A 12,045-nucleotide genomic window follows, 5' to 3' on the forward strand; every position below is an offset into this window, starting at 1 on the left:
GAAGACCCAGAAATGAACCCACAGAACTACGCCTACTTAATCTTTGATAAAGGAGCTAAAACAATAGTCTGGAAGAATGATAGCCTCTTTAACAAATGGTGCTGGCAAAACTGGTTCAACACATGCAACAAACTAAAACTAGATCCTTATATATCACCCTGCACCAAAATCAATTCCAAATGGATCAAAGACCTAGAAATCAAAACAGACACCATGAAAACACTAATCAAAGGAGTAGGAGAAACACTTGGGCTCCTTGGCACAGGACGGAACTTCCTTAACAAAGACCCAGAAAGGCTACAAATTAAAGAAAGATTAGACAAATGAGACTGCATCAAACTGCAGAGTTTCTGCAGGGCAAAGGACATAGCTTGCAAGATAAACAGAAAGCCCACTGATTGGGAAATCTTTACTGGCCATTCAACGGACAAAGGCCTCATATCTAAAATATATGCAGAACTAAAAAAATTACCTTCCTCCAAAACAAAACCACAGAGAATCAATAGCCCCCTCATCAAGTGGGCTAGAGACTTCAAAAGAGACTTCTCTGATGAGGAAATGAGAATGGCCAAGAGACATATGAAAAAGTGCTCTACATCACTGGCCATAAAAGAAATGCAAATCAAAACAACATTGAGATTCCCTCTAACCCCAGTAAGAATGTCCTGTATCAAGAAAACTAACAATAACAACTGTTGGAGGGGATGTGGCCAAAAGGGAATCCTACTTCATTGTTAGTGGGAATGTAAACTGGTTCAGCCACTCTGGCAAGTGGTATGGAGATTCCTCAGGAGGCTAAACATAGAACTCCCCTATGTCCCAGCAGCCCCACTTTTGGGTATCTATCCAAAAGACCACAAACATAATCACATTAAAGCCACCAGCACAACAATGTGCATCGCAGCACAGGCCTAATCTTGTATTTGGAATGGCAATGTGGTCTCCCCACTCTTCAAAGGAGAATTTCTCTAACCCCCTTAAGATTTCAAATTTCTTACTTCGAATGATAATTCCATCAAATATTAGACTACAATCCTTTCTCAATTCATACATCAGTTTGTTTTGTTTGAGCAGTGGAAGGATTCAGGTGCAATTAGACATTTATTGATTATTGTTATGTCATTACCTCTAGCAGTATTTGTGAGAATAACACACATGTACACATGTTTTGTAGATGTTACTTTGCATTGGTTTGAAAAACAAAAGGTGGTTATGAAAAATGCCATGTGAATATTACTCCAGTGGCGCATTGTCATATAAAGAACGTTTTAATAGTACTAAGCAAATAGAAAGCACCTTTGCAATTCTGACAAAAATATACAGCATGTGTGTATATATATAATCAATATTTGAATACATAGCCTGTACTTTCTCCATCTACCACATAGTAAGGCAAAATTATCTTTCAATGTTAAAGACATTTTTGTTTTATTGTACTTGTTTACTTATTTCATTTGTTCCTGGTACTGTAATGATCTTCAGCAGGGGAAATACAGTTTCATTCAAACTCTGAAACTAAAATCACCTTTAAAAATGTGTCCTCCAAAAAAATACTTGACTCATAGTTCTTTATCCCAAACAAAAGATTAAGCCGTTTATTGACTTGAATTATATTGTGAGTTCATCAGAAAGCTATTTTGTTTTAAAAATATATTCCATGGGAGCATTATCAAAGTCTTTTTTTCTTGGCAAAATGATTGCAGTCATGTTCAATGTGATAAAACTTTGAAATGCAATCATACTTTTGTTCATGGATTTAAAAGAAGACACTTTTTTTTTGGTTGGGTTTTTTTTTTAACTGTATTTTTTTGTGTTTTCTTTTTTGGTACTGGGGATCGAACCCAGGATGTTGCACTTGCTAGGCAAGCGCTTTGCCACTGAGCTACATCCCAGCCCTGAAGACACTTTTTTTTTTCCAGCTTACAACTGGTGCTTTATCACTTGAGCCCTGACTCCAGTTCCTACACACTCTGTCTGGAGTGTTTTGTTTTGTTTTGTTTTTTCTATCTGGAGTCTTTTTCTCTGGAAGTTTCTATTGACATGAAGTGACTATCCTTCCCAGTTTTTTTTTCTGTAACTTGCATATTTTTCCTAATTACTCACCACAACAAATGCATTTCAAACTATTAAAAATTGTTAATAAATTTTTAGTGTAGAATCCAGTTTTGACTATGACTTTAATAGGCCTTCTTAGGTATATTAGCTTGTCTAGTTTCAAATGAATGTCATTGCAGTCCTATTCCTGGGTCATGGTGGGACCAGTAGAGAGAGGAGGGGCAAACACACAAGAGATCATTGTCTGCTTCAGTATTATACTCATTCACTCTTACATCTATTTTAGGTAATCATATACTGATGATTAAGCTCACAGGTTTTAGTTTATGCCTATGTATGGTTTTGATATTTTTAGTTAGGTATTTGCTTTGGAGGGAGGAATAACCTTAGAATGTTTTTAATAAGAATCAATAAAAGAATATATTATCTTTCCTGGAATAGTGGAGTATGGTAAAAGGAAATGCTCATTATCCTCATTTTAGCTATTCCTAGAAATGTTTTACCTGAGTATTTTGGTCAGTGGGATTAAGAAGAAGAAAGAAATGTTCTAAGATTTTTGTCCAAGAGAAATCAGAGCCTGGTTATTTTATCTGGAAATGGAGTCATTTTACAGTCATTTAAGTGGTCTGCAATCCTCAGCTTTGTTCTCCAAGACAAGGCAGAACCCTGTGTTCAGCAGAAGGGGGCTTCTGTAACCGGCTCCCTGAACAAAAAGAAGCCATTTATTACTCAGTGTTTATATAATGAGTATAACCTTCCTAGAGACCTTTACTGGTCCTCACTGAGCTGTGACATGGCCTAAAATTACATGGTTTATTATCTCTCATACCAAGACACTCAAATTACAAATGTTATCTAAAAATATCATTTCAATTCAGTCAACATAAAAGACATGTACCAAATGCTTCTTTAAAAAACAACCATGATTTCAATGGTTAGCAAGCTTCACATGATGCCTGCAGTCTCAGCATTTGGGAAATGGAGGCAGAAGGATCACAGTTCAAGGCTAACCTAAGAAATGTAGCAAGACCCTGTTTCAAAAACCAAATTGAAACAAACCCCTCAAACCAAACATCAAACAACAAAATAATAAATGGCTTATGAAACTTAGGATCTTTGAATAATTCATGTTTTTTCTTCTTTTCTAAGTATTATACCTTATGTGTAGCTAGTTATTCATTTATGTATTCATTCATTGAACAAATACTTCTTAAATTCCTGTTAGGTACACAGGTCTGTATTAATACTGCAAAGCTTCAAATGAAGTATAAGGTAAGGTATATTCATACTAAATATTTAAGTGACACAAGACTTACCACCAAAACATGGGAAAGGGAGTTCAAAATGAAAAGCATCTGTGTGGGCAGTTATGGTCTAGAGAAGCTTCATTAGGAGTTGCCTTAAGTAAAAATGTCAAGTATCTCTCTCCCACAGCCTTCCTCTCAGCATTCCCAACTCCAGGTATCCACAGTCCTCATGTGACCTGACTCCCTTCCTTCCTCAGCCACACCTAAAAACAATGCCACTGTACAGGAGACTATTGCCTTCTTTCAGTTTTGTTTTCTGTTATATTAATCACAGGTATAAACCTTTCTGCCATCTTACATTTTCCAAACTAACTCAAACAAGTAATTTGACCATCTGAACATTAAACATTGGCTTAGATGGGTGGTGATATTTATTTTTTACCAGAAGGTGTACCAGTGCAGCAGGCCAGTTCAGAATGACAATCTGTCTTAAACTGGTTTCCCTACAAAAAGGGGGGGGGGGATTGTTGGTTGCAGTGAGCAAGATTCTGATCGCTTATTGGAAGAATACTCTCCAGAAAGATACCTATAATGAAGTAATGACAGAAGTTGGAAGAAAAGAAGCTGATCCTCAGAGCTGTTGAATTGGCCTCAGCCAATTGGAAAAGGATCCAGAATGAACTATCAGCATCTCCAAGTTCAGATAAATTGGCCAGGCCATATTTGACTTTACTATCCAGTCATTGGCCACAAGCTGCTGTTAGTAGGGAGTGGTTCCTTAGTTAAGGAAGTCCTGTATAGCAGGAGAAACTGAGAAACACAGAATGAGCTTACAGTAGCCAAGATGCTCAGTAGGGATGACAGTAATATTCCTGAAAAGAGAATCCAAGAAAGAACCAAAGTATGAGGTATGATCAGGGAGAATCTAGTAATTCTATTAACTCCCAAGTATAAGATGAAACTTCCTATACTAATCTGTTGGTATTAATTCCCTTAAACTTAGCCTATATTTACATTCTCTGATCAGTAAGCTAAATTTGATGATTCATGATGGTTTGTCTTAGTCACCTTAATATGGTTCCCAGGTGACAGTGATATAATGTAATAATCTCTCCAGAAAGCCCAAATGATGCTATGAGGTTCTGAATCATCCTTTCTTAGGGACACAGAGAACCCTTAATGTGAGACTGCTGTTAAAATTAGGAGACTACTCACATACAATGAGTTCAGGCTTTTAACTTAAATTTAGGTTTGCTCAGCTCTCATCCCTTCAAGAGACAGTTATTTTTTTAATTGGAACTCTACCCCTGTAAAGAGGCAAGAAGTTTGGTCTTTATGAAATCTTAACATTTATATGTAGAGAGGCAAAAATCGCTGAGAAACCATGGTTTTACTACTTGATTGCTAAAGTAGTTAGCAATGGGATTTCATCCTTTCAATTTGGTACAATATAAATTTTAATTTATCATACGTTACTTCTAAAATGGGATATCACAAAGAGAAAGGGATTCTCATTTTAGAACAGGTAATTTAACATAGTACCATTTCATCTGAAATGTTCACACTCTACCTTCTACCAAAAATAACTAGTATTGAATTCAAAATAAATCTAACTGGAACAAAAATTATATACTCTCATCCAGCCTAAATTTATCATGTTCTAAGTTGAGTCTCTAATCTGTTTAGACTTTTTTGAACCATTGCACTTGTGAGATATTCAAAGTTGGTATTTGTGACTTCTTAACATTTTGAAATTCAATTTGTACTCTGTATCAATTATATCAGAAACACAAGTTCTTTGGACAGCTTCAAGCTGGATGACTTTGGAAATGTAACTAATGAAGTTGAAAAGCCATAAAGGCTGGTTATATCCCAATAAGCATCAAGCACCCCAGTCATAAAAATTGGCTCCATTCAAAGAGTCGGATAATTCTGTTAATTTAACTGGTAATTGTATGTAGACTGTTGTAAATTTCCTGAAAATAAGTGAAAAACATTCTCAGTAACCAGTCTCTACATGTTCATAGCACAGTTTAAGACAACTTGGATCTCAAAGCATGATTATCAAACTAAAAAGTCAGATGTTCTTTCTTATATTACCCATTCACTTGGAGGGACATAGCACTGCTTATGCCAATATTATTAACCCTCTTTTGTGAAAGAAAACTAATTCCTCCAAAATTGTGTGTACAACCAACCATATAAGGGAAATCCTGTAGTAAATGCATTAATTAGAACTGAAAGGAAGAATAAAGGTTAGATTCACAGCTCTCTCTTTGTATAGATTTGGCTGAAATTATATCTAGGTATGAGAGCATATGGGAAAGATTAGATGGTTTGCAAATAATTTATCCTTCACAAATTAATTTGAAACACTAATGAAGACAGGTACATTTGTCTTTCCTTTTGAACTTTTAAATGGCAGGATGTTCATAACAATGCTTAATACTTAAATAACACCTTTCTTCTTCAAAGAGCTTATAATACAGTAACTACCTATTATAATCTGCTGGTAGTTGGGCAGTAGAGTTCTGTGTCACAAACTCAACTGTTGAATATCACATGTTGAAGTACAGTGACATTGAAAAATAGAGAATAAATAATTAGTTCAATTATCTTGATTCCTGTATTGTGACTAGTTAAAATTCCTGAGCCCTTGTATAGCCTTCAAGATCTACCATATTTTCAGTAAAATTTAATGTGTTCCGTGTTAAAAAAAAAAAAAAGAAAAACTTAGACAATGAAGGCAAGTGAATTTAGTGAATTGCTAACCCACTTATTAAGTTGTAATGGTGGCTTTAAAAAAATTATTTTATTAATTAAATTTTGTTGACAAGGTGTTGTGCAAAAGGGGGACAGTTACATAATAAGGCAGTGAGTACATTTCTTGTGATATCTTACAACCTTGTTTTCCTTTCCCTTCCCTAGATCAAGTAGGCATATATACAATATCCAATGTACCAATATCATATACAGTAATCACGTAGGATATGCCAAAGGAAACTCACCTAGAACTTTAAATGTAACATCAACAAAAGAATCCTCCTGTGTCCTTCTTTTGGAGTTGTTTTTGCTTATCCTTGTCTTATATAATCATGTGTACATAGCTGTTGAGCTATTGTGATCCAGACCTTTTTTATTGTGATCTAGACCTTTTATGTTTAGTAGTTGTTTGGTTTTAGATACATAATGTAAGGTCACTGACCCAAACCTGTGGAAATACCATTTGAAAAGAAGTTTGTTGTTTTGAAGACCTGGTCTCTACTGTTTCCTACCCCACCGGCCCCCCCACCCTAACAGTCATATATCAAGGAGAACACGCCCCTTTGTTCTCCATGTTCTAGGCTTGTCTCGTTCAACATTATTTGTTCAAGTTCTGACAATTTCCCTGCGAATACCAATATTTTAACATTTCTAATCACTACATAGTATTCCATTGTGTACAGGTACCACTTTTTTGTATCCATTCATCTGTAGTGGGGCATCTGGGTTGTTTCCATATTTTTGGCTATTGTGAATTGTGCAGTGTTAAACATAGATGTGCAGATGTCTTTATGATATCCTGAGACCTGTTGTTCAGGATAGATGACTAGGAGTGGTATGGCTGGGTCATAGGGTATGTCTATGCTGAGCTTTTTGAGGAACCTCCATACTGTTCTCCAGAGTGGTTGTACTAATTTGCACTCCCACCAACAGTGGAGAAGGGTTTCTTTTTGCCCGCACCCCCTCCAGCATTTGTTGTTGCCTGAGTGCAGAGTATAGACCATTCTAACTGGAGTGAGGCAGTATCTCAGGGTTGTTTTTATTTGCATTTCCTTTACTGCCAGGGATGTTGAACATTTCCTCATGTGTTTCTTTGTAATGGCGGCTTTTTAACCCTTATTAGTTCCTTGTTTTTAAGAAATGCAGTAAGTCACAATAGAATACTGGAATTTCAAATCTAGAATTTGTTCTGGCATAACTATACAATGAATCTAGCAAGAAAGAAAACAGCAAAAATCTATGTAAATCCTGCAACTTGATCACAATTTTTAAAAAATATCATTAAAGCTGACATCTATTCTTAAGCCAGATGGCTTGGTTTCCATTTTAACAGCCCAAATGTTTATTGGAATGTATTAAACTAATTTCGCTATTCATTTCTTCAGAATTTTCCTTGTTCTTTATTTGTATATTTATTCATTTAGTAATGGTGGATTTAGAGTATGTTATTTGAACAGTCTATGTGAAGAGGTAAGTGAAGGGTATTTATTTTAAAATGAAAAAAAATGCCCAAAGACCTGGTTCCTTTTCCCTCATTTTGGACTCATCTGATTTCTAAAATATGAGACACTATTACCAGTATATAGAAAATTTATACAAATATTCAGAAAATAAAGACCTTTAAAGAGCTCAGATTTCTCTTTTTACAACATATTCTAGATCAAGTTAACTTATGCATTTTTCATACTACTTGAGTCTTTCTATTCTCCTGAGAAGCCAATTCTCTCATAATAATTCATATAAGGTAAATTTTGCTGCTTTGAGAAGCACTGTTTAGAAAATAGTTGAAAAAAATTGTAAAGTGCATAATAGGTAGTAAATTTCTAGTTTAATGAACTCTTTTGAAACACCGATGCTATTTCCCCTACCTCCCTCCCTTTAAGGACAAAAATGGCTATTACCTCTCCAAGAACTTTCTAGATCTTACTGGGCTAGAGTGAATATCTCCCACAGTATAGAACTCTATGATACTTGTGCATGTATTGTACATACAAGACACATATAAAACAGATCCAGATTGGTTACTTTGTTGTCTGAATATATTTGCTCTTCCAAAGTAGATTATGAATGTTTCAAGAAACATTTCCTGCCTTTTATTTCTTTCATTTTCCCAAAGAACCTCCCAGACCCTGTTTTACAATTTCAGCGAGTTCCTTTAACACAAAAGCTAAAGAAGTTGCAATGCAATAAACTTGGTGGTGTTTGGTACTTGTGTGTTTTAGTATGTATTCTCTTTAGAACTAAATTAAACCTATTTAATTGATGCTTCTTTCTTAAATTAATTTTTCTGTGGCATCCTCTTATTAATAGTATAAAGATTTTAAGAGGGCCATTTGAACAGGACAGAAAATGCAAGCAAGAGAACCCACTGGTCCCAGCCAAAGACTAGATTCCTTGTTAAACAGCTCCCTAAAACTTCAGCTTCAGAAGTGGGCTGGAAAGATCAATATCCCAAGACAGGAGAATGGTGAAAATTCAAATTCCTCCCCACCAACAACAATCCTTCCATTGCAAGTCATATGTTTTAAGCTAGAGATCAACTGGATAATTCTTTGTCCCAAGTGGAGTTGACAAGTTCATTTGGTAACATTCTGTTGGCCAAGAGACTGGTCTGGAGAATCTGAGGGACTGACTACTTCCTGGGTTTCTGGTGTATGACTGGAAGACTGAGTACAGCAGGACATGCATCTATAGGTAGTCTGTAATGACGTTAGTCGGTGAGACTCAGACAAGATCTTAAATTCTTTTGGGGGACTTAAAAATCTTGTCCTTTTCTGTATCCTGTCAAAGAACTATTTAATTCAATAATATTCTTAGGGGAAATATTTTATTTTCTATAAGAGTACTCTTATTACTATACTTTACTTAAAAAAAACCACACAACTATTCTTATTTTTAGCCAGACACCAGTGATTCACACCTGAAATTCTAGCTACTCAGGAAGCTGAGGTCTGGAGCAATGCAGTTTGAAGTAAGTTCATGCAAAACACACACACACACACACACACACACACACACACACACACACACACACACACACACACCCCAAACCCTCAAGATTCCATCTCCAACATAATCAGCAAAAGGCCAAGATGAAGAGCCTAGCAAGCAAGCCCTATAAGTAAAAGGCCCTGAATTCAAACTCCTGTGCCATTTTTTTTAAGTATTGCTTTTTGATATTGTAAAGATGATACATCCATAGCCACTTAGGAAACACATGCAATATATATACAAAGTAAGTTAGTTACAGAAGCTCAAGCCTATAATCCTAGCTACTCAGGAGGCAGCAATCAATCAAGGGGGTTATGATTTAAGGCCAGAGGCAGGAAAAAGTTTGGGAGACCCTCCATCTCAACCAACAAGCTGGTTATATATGGTGGCACGTGACTGTAAACCCGGCAACATGAGAAACAAAAAAGAATTATGGCCCAGGCTAGGCTGGACAAAAATGTAAGAACACATTCAAAAATAACTAAAAACAAAAAAGCCTAGGAGCATGACTCAAATGGTAGAGTTCTTGGCTTGCAAGCATGAGGGCCTGAAAAAAAAATCCTCCACCATAAAGGAAATGTACATCAAAGACTATATTGTCATGTCTTTGTACTTAATTGGCTTTCTTGCTCACAGATGGCACTCTGCCACTTGAGCCACATCTGCAACCTGGCTTCTTGCTAGTTAATTGGAGATGCAGTCACCCAGACGTTTTTGCCCAGGCTGGCTTTGGTCTTCTGGAGCTCAGCCTCCTGAGTATCTAGGATTGCAAGTGTATGTCACTGGTGGCTGGCTTGACGGCTCATTTTTAATGAAATAATTTGAACATCAACTATTTCAGATAAAGCCCACTCTAAATACAGCCATTTGTTTCATTTTACCCTGTAAGTTATTCAAGTGAAGAAAATTATAAGTAGGCGAATTTAGGGACAGAGAGATCAGATAGAATATAGTTTGTTCTCAGTTCCAGTCAACAACCGAGGAATAGTCAGTCCTTTTTTTTCTGCTGTACTAACATAGGTTAATATTAACATAGGTTAACCAACACCCTAGTCATTGATGTGGCTAGATTACATCAATCAAGGTTTGAATTAGAGTACACAAAATGTCAGAAACAGAGAGAACGGAGTAATAAGAATCAAGTGGAAGAGGAGGAGGATGTGAAGAAGGAGGAAGAGTTAGGAAGGAGGAAAGTAGAGCAGGATGAAGGAGGAAAGAAGGAGGGAGAAGGGAAAGGGAGATTTAAATAAATTAAGAGTTTCACACTGTCCAAGTTACAAGAAGCTTTGAAGTAGAATATCCAGGATTGTTTAGCAGCTCTGCAATACAATCAGGACCAAGATTTTTTTTTTGTTTCTATCTAACCAACCATCCTAATGTGCTCATACCCTGTGGTCCTAAGAGGTCTACTTCAACCCCAACACTGTTTCTGTTCAGATGTGACGCAGGAAAACGAAAAAGGGCAAAAATGTTTGAGCCAGAAAAATTTGTACTCTTTTTGAAGAGTTTTCCTGGAAGTCCTACTCAGTAATTTCTATTTATAGTTCAGAATTGGCTAACATGATTGTATTTTATATATAAGGAAGATTGAGAAATACCAGGGTTGTTTTTTTTTAGTATTTTTTTAATTTTTATGATGTGCATGTAAGAAAGGGAAAATACACATTGGATAAACAACTGTTTCTGCCACAGTCATTATCAAGGATTATTTTTTATCGGTAGGTATATTTATCAGTATATATTCCCAAGAATCTTGATCTAAGAGTAAGAAAAAAACAAAATAGAAGTAGTATTTAAGCAGAGAATTCTAAATCTACAAGAGATTAGCTTCAAACTAAGATATATCTGTGAGGAAACAAATACATGAGATGTGGTAAGAGAAAAAATCATAGTGGATAAAAATAGTTCCTGCCCTTAAGGATCTCAGTGTAGTGGCACAGATGTTGAATATAAAATTTCCTATTGCATTGAGAAATGCTCAAAGGACTATGAGAGGAGTGGGAGAAAGAATTAATGCAGAAGATTCTACATATGCTATAGGATTAACAGATAAGTAAAAGTTCCCAAGAGGGATGAAAAAAGGGCAAGACTTTCCAGATAAAGGAACAATACAATGTTCCTAACTGTTGCCTTTCAAACATTATGCAAGATGAGGGTCAAGTAGCTCAGTGTTGGAGTGTTTACCTAACGTGTGGATGGCTTTGGGTTCAGTCTCCAGCACAGAAAAAAAACCCCCACAAAAAACCAGAGGGGAGGGGGTTAGTGTTTCAAGTGATAAAGCATCTTCCCAGCAGGCCTAAATCAAACCAAGTATGGTGGGGGGGGGGAGGAGGAACCCTAAAAGCTGTGCAAGCTAGCTATGTCCTTGAGTTTGGCCTATGATTCACAGGCATTCTTTATCTCCAGTAGTTCAGATTTAGTTGTATCATCTATATACCAAAGTTTGAGAACTCAAGATGTAGTATGGTGGAAGAGAAAAATGAGTCAAAACAACTATATCCAAAAACCTCTCAAAGTCTTTTCTCCTGCCTGTCTTATATCAGTCTAAGTATACTTCTACATGAATATGCTCAGAATCTCTAAATGCATGATAATATTTAACTTCAGGGCCATGTCTTTTGATCACTATTCCTAAGGTCCTGGTTCTGATTCATGATTACATCATTTAAATTTTTTTTCACTATATTGTTATTTTAAAGGTGATATACAGAGAGATTATAATTACACGATCACATTTTTTTAAGTTAACCCTATCCTGAGGCACCAACTTAGGTAAAACATGCAAAGATACTGAAGTCCTAGATATGGAATTTTAGATTTTCTTTTTGTGATAGGCTTTTTTAGCAATTGAGTAAAGCCTATGTGTTTACTTCTAAAAAGAATGTTTTGTTTTGCTTTGCTTTGTTTTATTTGAGGCAAAAATCTTGTTATATAAGCAAAGCAGACCTGGAACTCAAGATTCCCCTGCCTCAACCTCCTGGGAGTGGGG

The sequence above is a fragment of the Perognathus longimembris genome, chromosome 3 (assembly GCF_023159225.1).
Source record: "Perognathus longimembris pacificus isolate PPM17 chromosome 3, ASM2315922v1, whole genome shotgun sequence".
Lineage (NCBI taxonomy): Eukaryota > Metazoa > Chordata > Mammalia > Rodentia > Heteromyidae > Perognathus > Perognathus longimembris.